This window comes from Sciurus carolinensis, chromosome 6 (assembly GCF_902686445.1).
Source record: "Sciurus carolinensis chromosome 6, mSciCar1.2, whole genome shotgun sequence".
NCBI lineage: Eukaryota > Metazoa > Chordata > Mammalia > Rodentia > Sciuridae > Sciurus > Sciurus carolinensis.
Window position 1 is genome coordinate 30873520 of NC_062218.1, and position 12362 is coordinate 30885881.

At 42.5% G+C, this 12362-nt stretch overlaps 1 protein-coding gene across 3 annotated transcripts in view; it reads right to left on the reverse strand.

The window, feature by feature from the left end:
- Window positions 1-10345, reverse strand: part of Capsl (calcyphosine like) — a 31432-nt gene extending 21087 nt beyond the window's left edge. For all 3 annotated transcript variants that reach the window (XM_047554928.1, XM_047554929.1, XM_047554926.1), the window contains exon 1: window positions 10251-10345. The gene's annotated coding sequence lies outside the window, so the exon portion shown is untranslated. The remainder of the gene's footprint in view (window positions 1-10250) is intronic.
- Window positions 10346-12362: the final 2017 nt, after the last annotated feature.

The window sequence follows — 12362 nt, forward strand, 5'->3', positions numbered from 1 at the left end:
AAGGGTCCCCAAGGCTATCTCGTTCTACTGTGCCGGTGCTGGGCTGGCTGCCACTGTCCAAGCTCTCTGCCTGGATTTTCAGTGTCCTTGTGGGAGGGGATGTGGAAAGCTGAAAATGCATGGAGGTCTGCTCTTCATGCGTCTCATGAGGGCGCTGAGACAGATTTAAACCCTTGGAACCGGCAGCCTGCACTTTATTGGGTTGTCTTTGGTGCCCCCTGATGGCAGTAAAATGAATTACATCTCTCTTGAATTACATACCCCTCCTTTGGTGGGGACCCTCGTCTGTCTGTATCTGTCTCTTATTTCTCTCTCTCTCTCTCTCTCTCTCTCTCTCTCTCTCTCTCTCTCTCTCTCTCTCTCTCTCTCTCTCTCTCTCTCTCTCTCCCTTTCTTTCTTTCTCATGTAAGACTCTACAGCCAACAACCTGGGAACACAAAAGTGGACCTTATTGCCACAGAGGCCACCCAGGAATCACTGAACCACACACCATGACGTACCAAAATCTTCCACATCCTCTTTATTGCAAAATCCTAAGGAAATGGCTCATCCCATTGTCTAAAAATCCTGCACTTTGGTTTCTCTGAGGTTACAAAACTGATTTTCCTCTTTCAGGAAAAGGATGGTTGCTTGAAAGAGTTAAGGGAACTAAAACGGTTTTAGTCCACTCGGACAAACTTCAGAGAAAGGAACTAACTTGAGTTGAGGTGGCAAAGGAAGGACAGAATGAACCAAACGGAAGACAGTGCAGAGGCCGTGCAAGGGGCAGGGAGAGCTGCGCTGGGAGGGAAGGTGACATCCCAGCTGGCAAAGATGTGCACCACGAGGGCTAGACCGGGTCCAGGTTTTGTCTGGTCCAGGTTTTCGCATCTTTCTTTGCACCCCACTGTTGGGGTGCTGAGTCACAGGGCCAGCACGCACTGTGAGGAAACCATCCTATCAGAAGGTCACCAAGCCCTGCCCGTGAGAACCTTCTGCCAAAGGCCCATCCCACCTCTCGGTGCCATCAGGCCCATTTTCCCCACAGTCAGAAAGTGCCATGATGTTTGCCTTCAAATATTTTAGGTGTATCTGTGATTAATAAAACACCTATGAGATTACATCAGTCACTCTCAATAACTTGGGGTTGGTCTAATGGCTCCACATGACTTTAAAACATTCTGCTGTGAAGAAGGAGAAGGAGAAGGAGAAGAAGAAAGAGGAGGAGGAGGAGGAGGAGGAGGAGGAGGAGGAGGAGGAGAAAGGCAGTGAGGATAGAAGGAAGCTGCAGGTGAAACCAGAAGGGCTTCAAGCTAGTTCTGAGGAGGCAGAAAACACATTCCCCTCCAAGTCCTAGCTGTGCTAGCTCAGGTTTGACAGTGAGCAACTGTGACTGCCCCCAGGGATGGAGGACTGTAGCGAATTCTTAGAATTTGATGTTGCTTCAGCTTCCATTTTGAATGCAAGTTTAACTTTCTCGTACTAGAAGTAGGGCTGACACCATGTCCAGCTGTATATCACACTCCGACGTCTCAAACAGTGCTCAGAGAGAAGAACTGGGAGACATGCTTCCTCTAGAAGATTGGGCTCCTCACTGCTGCTTCCTTTGAGTGGGTTTAAAGTGACCCACACCTGATTGCCTTATCGCCTTTTATATACTGCTGACTTCCTCTGCCTCCCCCAAAACCCTCTCCCGGCTCCCTGACTCTTCATTTCTGCCTCTTAAAACCCTCTGGAAGGGAGGACTGCCCTCCTGGCTCTTTAAGCCTCCTTGCCCATTGTTGAACCTGCTCCCTACTGTGGAGTGATGTGTTGAATTTGTACCTTACACGTGAAGAACTAGGGACTGGCCTGGCCCAGACTTGACTTTCCCCAGGATGCAACACAGGCTAGGATCCCAGAGCCAGAGTGGTAGCCAGGCAGACATAAACAGGACACAGGTCAGATATGAACCGGGGGGCATTCTGCCAGCATAAACAAGGTTCCCAAGCGAGAGAGCCTCCAGTCGCCTGTCAGAGTACTAGGCGTCAGGCCCCCTCCAGACTGAAATTAAAGACTCAACTTGGAAAGATGAATTCCATGAAAGGCACACCCATATCCAACTGCCCTTCATGATTGCATGATCTGGGTTCTAAAATCCCAATTTAGCTCTCAAAACAGGAACATTTTTAAACTAATTTTCTTTCTGGGAACTGAATGTAAGACAGTAAGAAAATGTCATCCCAGGATAGAAGATACAACAAACCATTTTTGAAAGCAGTAACTACAAAAATAAATAAATAAATAAACTCTCTGCATCAGCTAGTGTTCAATTAATAAGCTAGCTGATGCCACTTAGTAAGTGGCACAAACCCGTGGTTCCTCTAGAAGTGTCCCTTTGGAAAGTATCCCTGTGAAATACATATTGGATTCCACTCATGCTGCGAAAACAAAATACCACCCACTGGGTAACCTGTAAAGAGTAGAAATTTGTTTTTCACATGCTGGAGGCTGGAAGTCCAAGACCAAGGCACTAGATTTTGTATCTGAGAACTGTTCTCTCTGCTGCCAGGATGGTGCTTTGAGTGTGACGTCCTTCAGAGGGGACGAATGCCATGCCCTCACGTGACAATGTGTCTTCATGCGATAGAAGAGACAGAAAGTCAACAAGGGCGGAACCCTGCCGAAGCCCCTTTCACAAATGCCCTCATCTCACTCTTGAGGGGGGGGCCCTCATGACCTACCTGATCACCTTCTAAAGGCCCATTTCTTAAATCTGTGGCATTAGGGATTAAGTCGCCACATGAATTCTGGGGGGACACAGACATTCACAGCACTGGAAGTTGAGAACAGTCTAATAAGTGTCTAGGAAGTGAATAAACTGTGATGACTCCCTCCAGACTGAAATCAAAGACTCAACTTGAAACCCCAGTCAAGGTGTGTGTCAATGTTGTTGACATGGTGAGAGTCACTTCTCCAACATCTGGGCTCAGTTCAATCATCCACTAGTTGTGCAAAACCCTGCTAATTCTTCAGGTGATGTCATAATGCAGTGGCTCCCCAACCCCTCAGCTGCAGTTTTGCCCCAAAGAGACATGCAAATATCTCTGGAGATATTTGGGATTGTTACAACGGAAGCAGAGGAGAGTGTTGCTGGCATCTAGTGGCTTAGAGTGAGGGATGCTACTAATCCTGCAATACACAAGGCAGTCCCTAAGAACAGAATTGTCCAGTTCCCAAAGCCAAAAGTCCTGAGGTTAAAAAGTCCTGCTACAGGGGAAAGTCAGGAACCATCACCAAGGGTGAGGTTGGAAAATGAGGACACCCACACCCCTCACCAAACACAGTAAGTTAGACTCTAATGCAGATGCTGGGTGTGTGCATTTTAATGTTTTCAGATGGGTTTAATGCACACCTAAGTTTAGAAGACAGGCTATAGGAGATCCAAAGTCATCCTCTAGTAAAAGGAGTAAGATCTTCTGAGAAAAGGCTAAAACACAACCCAGGACAAGACAAACCCTTGAAGAGAAATGGTGGTAATAACAATCACAAGTGCACATGAGCCCAGCCCTTGGCTAAGTGTGTGAAAATCAGCACGTTACCTATGTCATGAGTTCTATGAAATATTACTGCCCCAGTTACAGAAAGTCAACAGAGACCTGAGAAGCCAGTTCACTTGCCTGAGAACGTGTCCTTAGGGAGTGGCAGCCAGACCGAAACAGCTATGCCAAGACGCTGGTGAATTGCTTTGAGAATTCAGAGTAGATCCGTGAAATAAGATGAAGGAAGGAAAAGCCTCAGAGAAAGACTGCCTTGGAGCAGTGACGGTATTTCACTACGGCAGGGAGTGTGGGGCAGCTAGGCATGGGTTCCCCCACACACACACCAGGTCCGTGCTTGGGTTTTGAAACCTCTGAGGCTACATGAAAACTTGTGATTGAGATGAACCATTTCGCTCTTGCAGCCATAGTGTGTTGTTGTTTTGGCTCTTTGTTTCTTAAAGTGACGTGTGAATTTTTTTACACTAAATTATCTTCTGAACTTTAGATTACGTAGAGGGAAATGAGAAGGAGGAGAGGGTGGGGCTATGAAAAATGGTGGAATGAGACAGACATCAGTACCCTACGTACATGTATGATTACACGAATGGTATGAATCTACATCGTGCACAACCATAGAAACAAAATGATGTACCCCATTTGTGTACAATGAATCAAAATGCAGTCTGTAAAAATTAAAGAAATAATTTTTAAAAATAAAAAATTATCTTCTATGCTATTGACTATTTACTATTTTTCCACAACTTCCTTTTAAAATGATTTCTGCAATGCTTGAATATGTAAAATATCTGTTTTCTGTTGGCATTACCAACTCCCAGGTACTGCTGCTCTAGTATTTAATCTATATACTTCAGTGAGTGACGCAAGCGCACTGGGGAAATAAGATACTTCATCATTTAAGTCTGGCATCAAATTTTCTCTGCACCACAATGCATTTTCTCAAATTTTTGAAATTCATGTTACAGGTACGGTCAATAGGCAAGTTTCCCTAGAATCCATTTCTGCTACATCACAATCTTTTATTCTTGTTGATGATTTGTAGGATGTGAATTGAATCCTCAGCTTAATATATATGATGTGGCCCATTTTAAAAATACTGTTTCATAAATATCATTGTTATCAAGTGCTTACTGTGTAACTTAATCTTCTTTTATATTCCCTTTGATTGATTTAAACAGGACTTGGGACTCCTACTACTAAGGTAAGGGAGCAATGTTTAAGGGACAGGAGGACAATGTTTATGGAGGTACTCAATCTCAGGACATGCTAATGTGAACCCTGACCTTGCCCAAGTCTGTGAATGAATATCTCCTTAAACTTTGTACTTAGGAAACTATCTTGCCTCACCTCGTCTTGGCCTACCTCCAACATGTTTGTTGAACACTTACCATGTGCCATGCAATACAATGGATGGGACAGCCCATGTTCCAACCCGCAGAAATTCCCGCTCTTAGGGATGGTTGAATTTAAATTGTAGCTGATTTCCTAGACACTGAAAACTGACTGATCAAAGGTCATTCCACTTTCCTTTTTCTCTGTTTTGCGTTCCATTTTCAGTTGGTTGACTGTGGGAACAATTTCTGGCCAAAGAGAACCAAATGAAAGTGCTGAGGACTCCAGAACAACTCTTCTACCTCTTTGGCTTTCCTCCTGATTTGAGATAGGATGTGACGTATGGCGCTATGGCAGACTTTCTGCATCATGAGGGAAGGGACAAGGGAATCACAGCCCTATCTACTAAGAGCCCTAGCATCGTCACTGAGATGCTGAACCACTGTCAGTAACTGCATGACTCTACACTCCTGTCACATGGGAAACGTAATTCTTTTGTATTATTGGTTTAATCCATTGTCAGTCTGGTTTCTGATACTTGCAACCAAAACTATTCCTAACTGATACAGCTGGTAAAAGCTTATTCCTGCAGTAATTCTAATTGAGTTGAACACAATATTGACTTTTACCTGGGAAAAATAACTAGAAATCTGATATGAGGAGAAACTTGGCTCCTCCTGTGAATCAGGAAAAGACAGAAAGTCACTTCATTAATACCTCTCCTCTCAGGAAGGTTTTATTGTCAATTATCCACTTCCCTAGCACTTTTGACTATAAAAGAAAATTAGAAAACTGCTTGGCATGCACTATACTCATGGACTCACCTTACTAGCACCATGTGGTAAAAATCTAGGTTTAATAAAACAGAGAGGTCCCAAGGTTACAGGGCCCTTGTATGATAAGCATCCACTGGAACCATCCCAAGCACAGGCTGTCTTGATAGTCCTCTCCTTGTTGCTCCTCCTCTGACTTACTGTCCCCTGAGCTGTCCCTTGAATCTCTGGGGTTTTAACCAGAAAATTACTTGCAATATATTCTGAGTCAGGCCAGCCTGCCAGATGCAAGATCTTAAAGTGACAGAGTAAAAAAAATACTACACAAAAGATAAGCAAAAGTTTTGACTGGATTTGTGTACAAAACACCAAATTAATTAATTAAACCAAAGCAAAAGATAAATAAAACTTTTGTTTCCAAAGTCCCTGGTTTCAATGACTATGCTTGTAGAAGCAACCAAGTAACTACCAAATATTCCATGTTTTAGGTGCCTTACAGATTTGGTCAGTGACTCCAAACACTTGTCCTTATAGGACAAGGCCATCTGCCATCCTCATAGATGTAGATAAAACCACATCCCTGGCCAACATCTGCCCTGTTGCAGTCATTAGTCACCAAAATCCGTTACTTAATAACCATTGTGCAATCACTTAGAATGTTTCCTTTGGAGTCATCTGTCCATTTAATGTCTATTTGAGAGCCACTTAGAAACCCAGCTAATTATTTGCATTCTAAATACTCTTAACTGGTATTTCAGAAGACCAAGAAGTGCTAGTGGACATAATTGCAATGGCATAGGCCAACACTAATGTGGACTGCCATATCAGTTATGAAGCACTGGCATGCCAGCTACTCATAATGGAAATAGGCCATCATCTCTGAAAATATTTATTTTCTATCATGTAAAAATCGGGAGGCAGTTCAGGTAGTCATCCAAGTCCCAAGATGCTTGTATCTGTGCCTACCATGATTTTTATCTTTAAAGTGGCCTGAAGGTACATAATACCCAAAGCAGCTCCAACCATTACATCCACACTCCAAAGAACAAAAAAGAAAAAGGGACAAAAAGCAGGAAGGACACACTTCCCACTTAAATCTGCCCCCTACTAAGTGGTTCCCAAAAGCTTCATTCAACTCCTTCCACTTAAATACCATTTTCACTCCTGCAAAGGAGGTTGGGAATAATCCTAATCTCAGGCTAGGTACTTTGCATCCTGCACCCACGGAGTTCTGTTATTAAGAAGAGGAGACTTGCCACTGAATTAGCAACTCGCAGTTTCTGCCCTGCCTGGCCAAAGCAGAGTCATTTCAGAAAGCAGGAGTCAAAGCACACCCAAGAGCCTAACCCAGACACTATCCGGAGCTGAAGGTTTTGTAAACATACAGAGTAACCAGATCACCCTAGTAGAGAAGACTAAGGAGCAGAAGTTAGCACATCAATGATTTCTCACTTCTCAACTGCTATTGCCCCAAAGCAAATAGGGTTTAATTTATTGAGTATGAAGGATGCCCTGAGTTCAGGAAAACATTACCTCAAATGATCTAGACTTGAGAGCATCGAACAAACTGATGGGCCAGATTTGGCCCTCCATAAATAAAGTTTCATAAATATGTTTTATTGAAAAACAATCACATTTGTTTATATATTGTCTAATGAACATTTTCACACAACAGTCACAAAGTTGAATGGTTGCATCAAAGACCTTCTGGCTCACAAAACCTAAAATGTTTCTTATCTGACATTATATAGGAGCAATTTTCCTGAAAACTATGGAAAGGATAAGAACAATAGCAACATTATTGAGCACATACCCTGAGTCAGGTTCCTGGCTTGTGTTTTGAAGACTATTCACAATTGGTTTATTTAAAACAGATTATCTGTCTGGTATAAAGTAAGATTTTTTATAATATATTTTGACATATTATACAAACATGGAGTACAACTTCCCATTCTTCTGGTTGTATATAATGTGCAATTACATTGACCATGTATTCATATGTGAACACAAAAAAGTAATGTCTGATTCATTCTACTGTCATAAAGTAAGTCTTGTTAATAACAGTTATAGTTTGTAATGTACTTTTGCATGCATTTGAGGGAACATGGTTAAACCTGTTTTACAAAATAAGACAATGGCATACAGGGAGATTTAGATGTTATCCCAGTTCATAACTAAGTAGCAAACCAAGATTCTGAACAGGATCATTTGTAAATTACCCATAACATTTCAGAAAATATCCATTCTGTAAAAAAAGGAGCCCCTAGTTACCACAAGGCAGTCTGATATAAAAACAGGGACAAGCTCATGAATGATACTGAGTTTATATGATGTCAGTCATTGTTCCTCCACCCTTCTCAGAGGCTAATTCAAATCTCTGCCACTCTCCTCTACACTTGCCTTCAAAGTCAAAGGAAAAAAACATGTCATCAGAAAGGACATTCAACCTCTCTTCCAGTCTATGAAAGTACAGATCTCTGAGACCATCCTGACTTCATTCTCCCTGAACTTCCCCTGAGGATTACTCCCCACCTGCAACAGAGACCCCAGCAGAGCCTGGACCCTGGGTGAGCCACACCCTTTTCCTCCTTCCACCGACTCCTCCATGAATCCATGAGATCCCTCAGTTCTGGACTTCTGTGGGTCATCAGCCTTCAAAATCAAATGACTTGAAGGAGTCTCCTGTTTCCCTTACAGTCTACTGCAGTATGGTCTCCTCTCTGTCACTCCAGTGAACATATTCTCAGTAAGTCACTGCTAACCTGATGGTCAACTTCAGTAGTCATTCTCAGTCTTGACTTCTTTTCTTCCAACAGTTGACTCTCTTGATCATTCTTCCATTTTGAAACTCTTCTTTTCTCAATATCTATGAATCTAACTTCCTCTGTCTCGCCTTCCTCTTGGGTTGATCCTTTCATGTTTCTTCTCTATTGGCTGCTTCTTAAAGACCGTTGCTTCTCAGCCTTCAATTGTTTATCCTCTTCTCACCTTCCCCTATCCTATGGCAATCTTAGCCATAGCCACTGAGGCAATAATAGCTCCTCAGTCTTTAACCCATGCACCCTCCTAAGCTGCAGAAACTGATTTCTAATTTCCCCCACAAAATGTATGCACTTGTGTGGCTCACGGAGACATATTCCAGACCTCTCTACTCATTGCTAGACCATTAACTGAATGTTATCCCAGACTCCTTCCCACCGTCTCCATCCAATCAGCAGCTGAGTCCTGTCCAGTTTCACCACCTCGACACGGCCTCCAGTTCTGTTCCCTCACTCTTATTGCTCTGTCCTGGACCTGGGTACCTCTCAGGCAACTGTCTTCTAGTTGACTTCCTGCCTCTAGCCTTGCCGCCTGCCCCAATTCATCCTTCAAACTATCAGAGCACTCTTTGAAAGCCTGAGCTTCATACTGTCATTGAAAACTCTTTGGTGACTCTACACCATGTACAGGTACAGTAAAAAAATTTTAGCACTAGATTCATGCATTGGACAATCCTGTGTCTTATCCCTTCTTTCTAGTAATTTTTACCCCTTTCAAAATTGATTCTGCATCAGACAGAAGGAAATTAGATTCATACCTACTCATATTCCCCAAAAATGTGCACACAGGCCTGGAGAAGTCCTGCCCATCTTTGCATAATCACTGTGTTAAAGGCACAATCGCTCCAACCAGAGTGGGAAACCCAAATAGCATCCACATTGCACCATGATGGAATTCTTCATTTTTGGAACGCCCCTGCCCTGCTAGACTATAAGATCCCTAAGAGCAAGGGCTGTGTCCTTCACCTTTCCTAACATTATGAGATCATCAGCACTTAACATATGTTCTTAGAAGACTATTAGAATTGATAATTGCTATTGTTATCAGATAATTGTTAGCAGAATACAAATACAAATAAATGTCTGCAATTTAAATCTCAACATTTAAAACTCACAATAACCAAATAAGGAAATTTTTGTGGTTGTAAGATTTTGAGGGAAAAAAATAAAAACTCTCAAAACAGGAAAGCATTTCACCTACTTAGATGGTTTACTCATGCTCCAGACTGAAGGCAAAGGTATGTGCACTGAGCAAATGGTGTCCCATTTGTTAAGGTCCTTCCCAAATAATAATCAAGTCAACTCTCTAATATAAATTCCAAACAGGTCATGTCAGTAGTCTTTAATAAGAATTCTGATTCTGTCATCAATTCAGAAGGGTATGGCAGAAGTAGTACAAACTTATCAGACAAAGTAAGGTTTGTGAAACCTCAGTCTTTGCATTGCTTTGTAGAGCCCCCCACCACCCTGGAGTTCAATTTAATAATTGGCCTTAGTTACAGTAAACCACCCAAATACCATGCACTTGGACATCCAGTACAGAATGACTCAATATTTATTTCCTTCCCCTTTTCTGCATAATGTATTTTAGTACATTTTTATCTAAGCATCTCTCTGCAATGATTGCAAAAGCCTCTCCCAGTGCTAAGCTGTATCCTCCATGGACCGACAGCCTAGCAATGACTAAGAACTCTCATCATCATCACCTTTAAGGTTTTCTTTTTAGAGAGTAACATCTACTATTTTCTGTTCCTAGTTTAAATGAAACAAAAGTTATCAAACCAAAAGAACAAATGAAGCATTTTTACCTTAAATGTTAACCTGTTGCCACCAGTTGTTTCCTTACAACTGAAACTATGGACACAGTCTCCTGCATCTGGGAAATCTGGTCCCCTCCCTGCCTCCTCCCTCTTACCTGTCTTCCTCAGATGTGTCAGTCCTCCCTCTTAGTGCTAATTGGGTGTCCTAGGAGCCCTGCTACAGACTCACAGCCTGATTGGCTTAGCTCAATGTCAATCCTTATTCTGGTCCTGCCTTTTCTCAAGTTTACACTCCTGTTGCCTGGGAAATCCCAGTGACTGTGAAAGACCAAGCTGTTTGCTCTGGGAGAGGAGCCAGCCGGAAGTTTTGCTAGCAATTGTTTGGTTTCCAGAACAGCATCCAAACTCACCTCCCACGTTTTACAAGCTAATGTTCTGCCAGCCGTCTTACTTCTTTCAGGCTTTCCCTTCCTAGCCTTCTGTAGTCTCCAGAGGCTCACTGCTAGGCTTATCACCAGGCAAAACATTAAACCACAACTCTCAGGAGCACACAGGTGTAATTTCAGGTGATGTAGAGTTCTCCCTTTTTCTCAACATTCACACACTGATTAGATGACTTTTCTGCTATTTCCATTCTTGGTTTCTTCTTTCTCTCTGTTGTTTGATTTTGCCCTCTTTTCTCTCTTTGCCTCTGTTCCTTGGCAACATGTTTGCCAGATAAAATGTTGCCTAGTGGTCCTGGGTAGGGGAAATTATCTAAATAATGGTTTCTTTTGCTAGGTATCTTACACTATCCACACCCCCCGTCCTTCACACCCCCATGCTCCCTTCCACGGTGTGGTGACATAAAGAACCAGGACCAGAACTATGCAGACCTGCATTTCACTTTCTGTTCTGCATCTTACCTGATATGTATTCTCAGAAATGTGATCATTGATCTCTAAGATCTCTAAAATGAACAATCTATCTTCTTGTCAACTTCTCAGAATTGTCCTGGAGGTCAAAGGTGTGAAATAACATATGGATTTAATAAACACTGGCATTGGTTGAGGGTATTTCTGACAGAATTATGATTTGAGGGCAAGAAAAATCCACTTGCTAAAACTATCTCCTTTGTCCCTCTTTTAAAGTCAGATGTCATTTCCAGAAGTCCCTACCTTTGGCACATGATACCCACCAAGCAAAGAGAAGATGCAGACACTGGCAGGGATTCTATGTGCCTCCCGCCTCCACCCCAGGGTATTCTGAGTGTCTTCTTCATGCACCATGAACCATTTTATCCAAAAGTCCCCCTCCTTGCTAGAGCTCACCTAGTGATACTGAGCTGTGTCATTTCACTTTCACTAAGTGAAATGATGAAACCGAACTAATTAGCTCTTAAGCAACAACCACTTAGGAAGGCAATCAATGACAGATAAATCTGCCTCTTAATTAAAAAGTAAGACAGTGAAAGTCGACTGAGGGCTCATACTGCAAGAGTAAGAAAGACTCTGGTTCATCTTTGCATCGTCCTAAGGGCCCATCACAGGACCTTGCACAACCTTGAACTTAATCAATGTTGGTTGAATCAAATTGTTGAACTGAGTAAAATGTATTCCTATTAAGGACATTAAAAATACAAAGTTTACTTTTTGGTACTAGTTAGTACCAAAAAACTAAAGTACTAAAATTTTTTCAAGACTTTAGGTTATCCTTTTGCATGATCAGTTGAAGACAAATAAATAACTTAACCATCTCGAAACAGGCTGTCCCTAGGTTATGATAAATGAAACGAAAGACTAATGTGGAGGGAAGTCCATCCACAGAGCATTTAGTGCAGATGGGCACACAAACAACCATTATGTGGTTGCAATGCAGAAACACATAAGCAGAAGAATAGCTACCTAATGAAAGGAGACACAAATAACATATTTGAACTTCATCTGGGGATCTTGTGCATCTCTGTGCCAAAGCTGCTGACTGTGAGAGTGGGAAGAGGTGGGAGAGGGGATCCTGCCTGTCCTCTCTGCTCAGCCCCCTCTTGCCTGTCCTCTCCGCTCTCTCCCCTCTTGCCTTCTGCCCTTCCTCCTTTTGCTTGTATCTTGTGGATATTCTGTCCTTACTCTCCCTAACCAGTGTCTTTCCATGGAGTTAGGTAACAGTGAGCTGATCTTTAGTCCC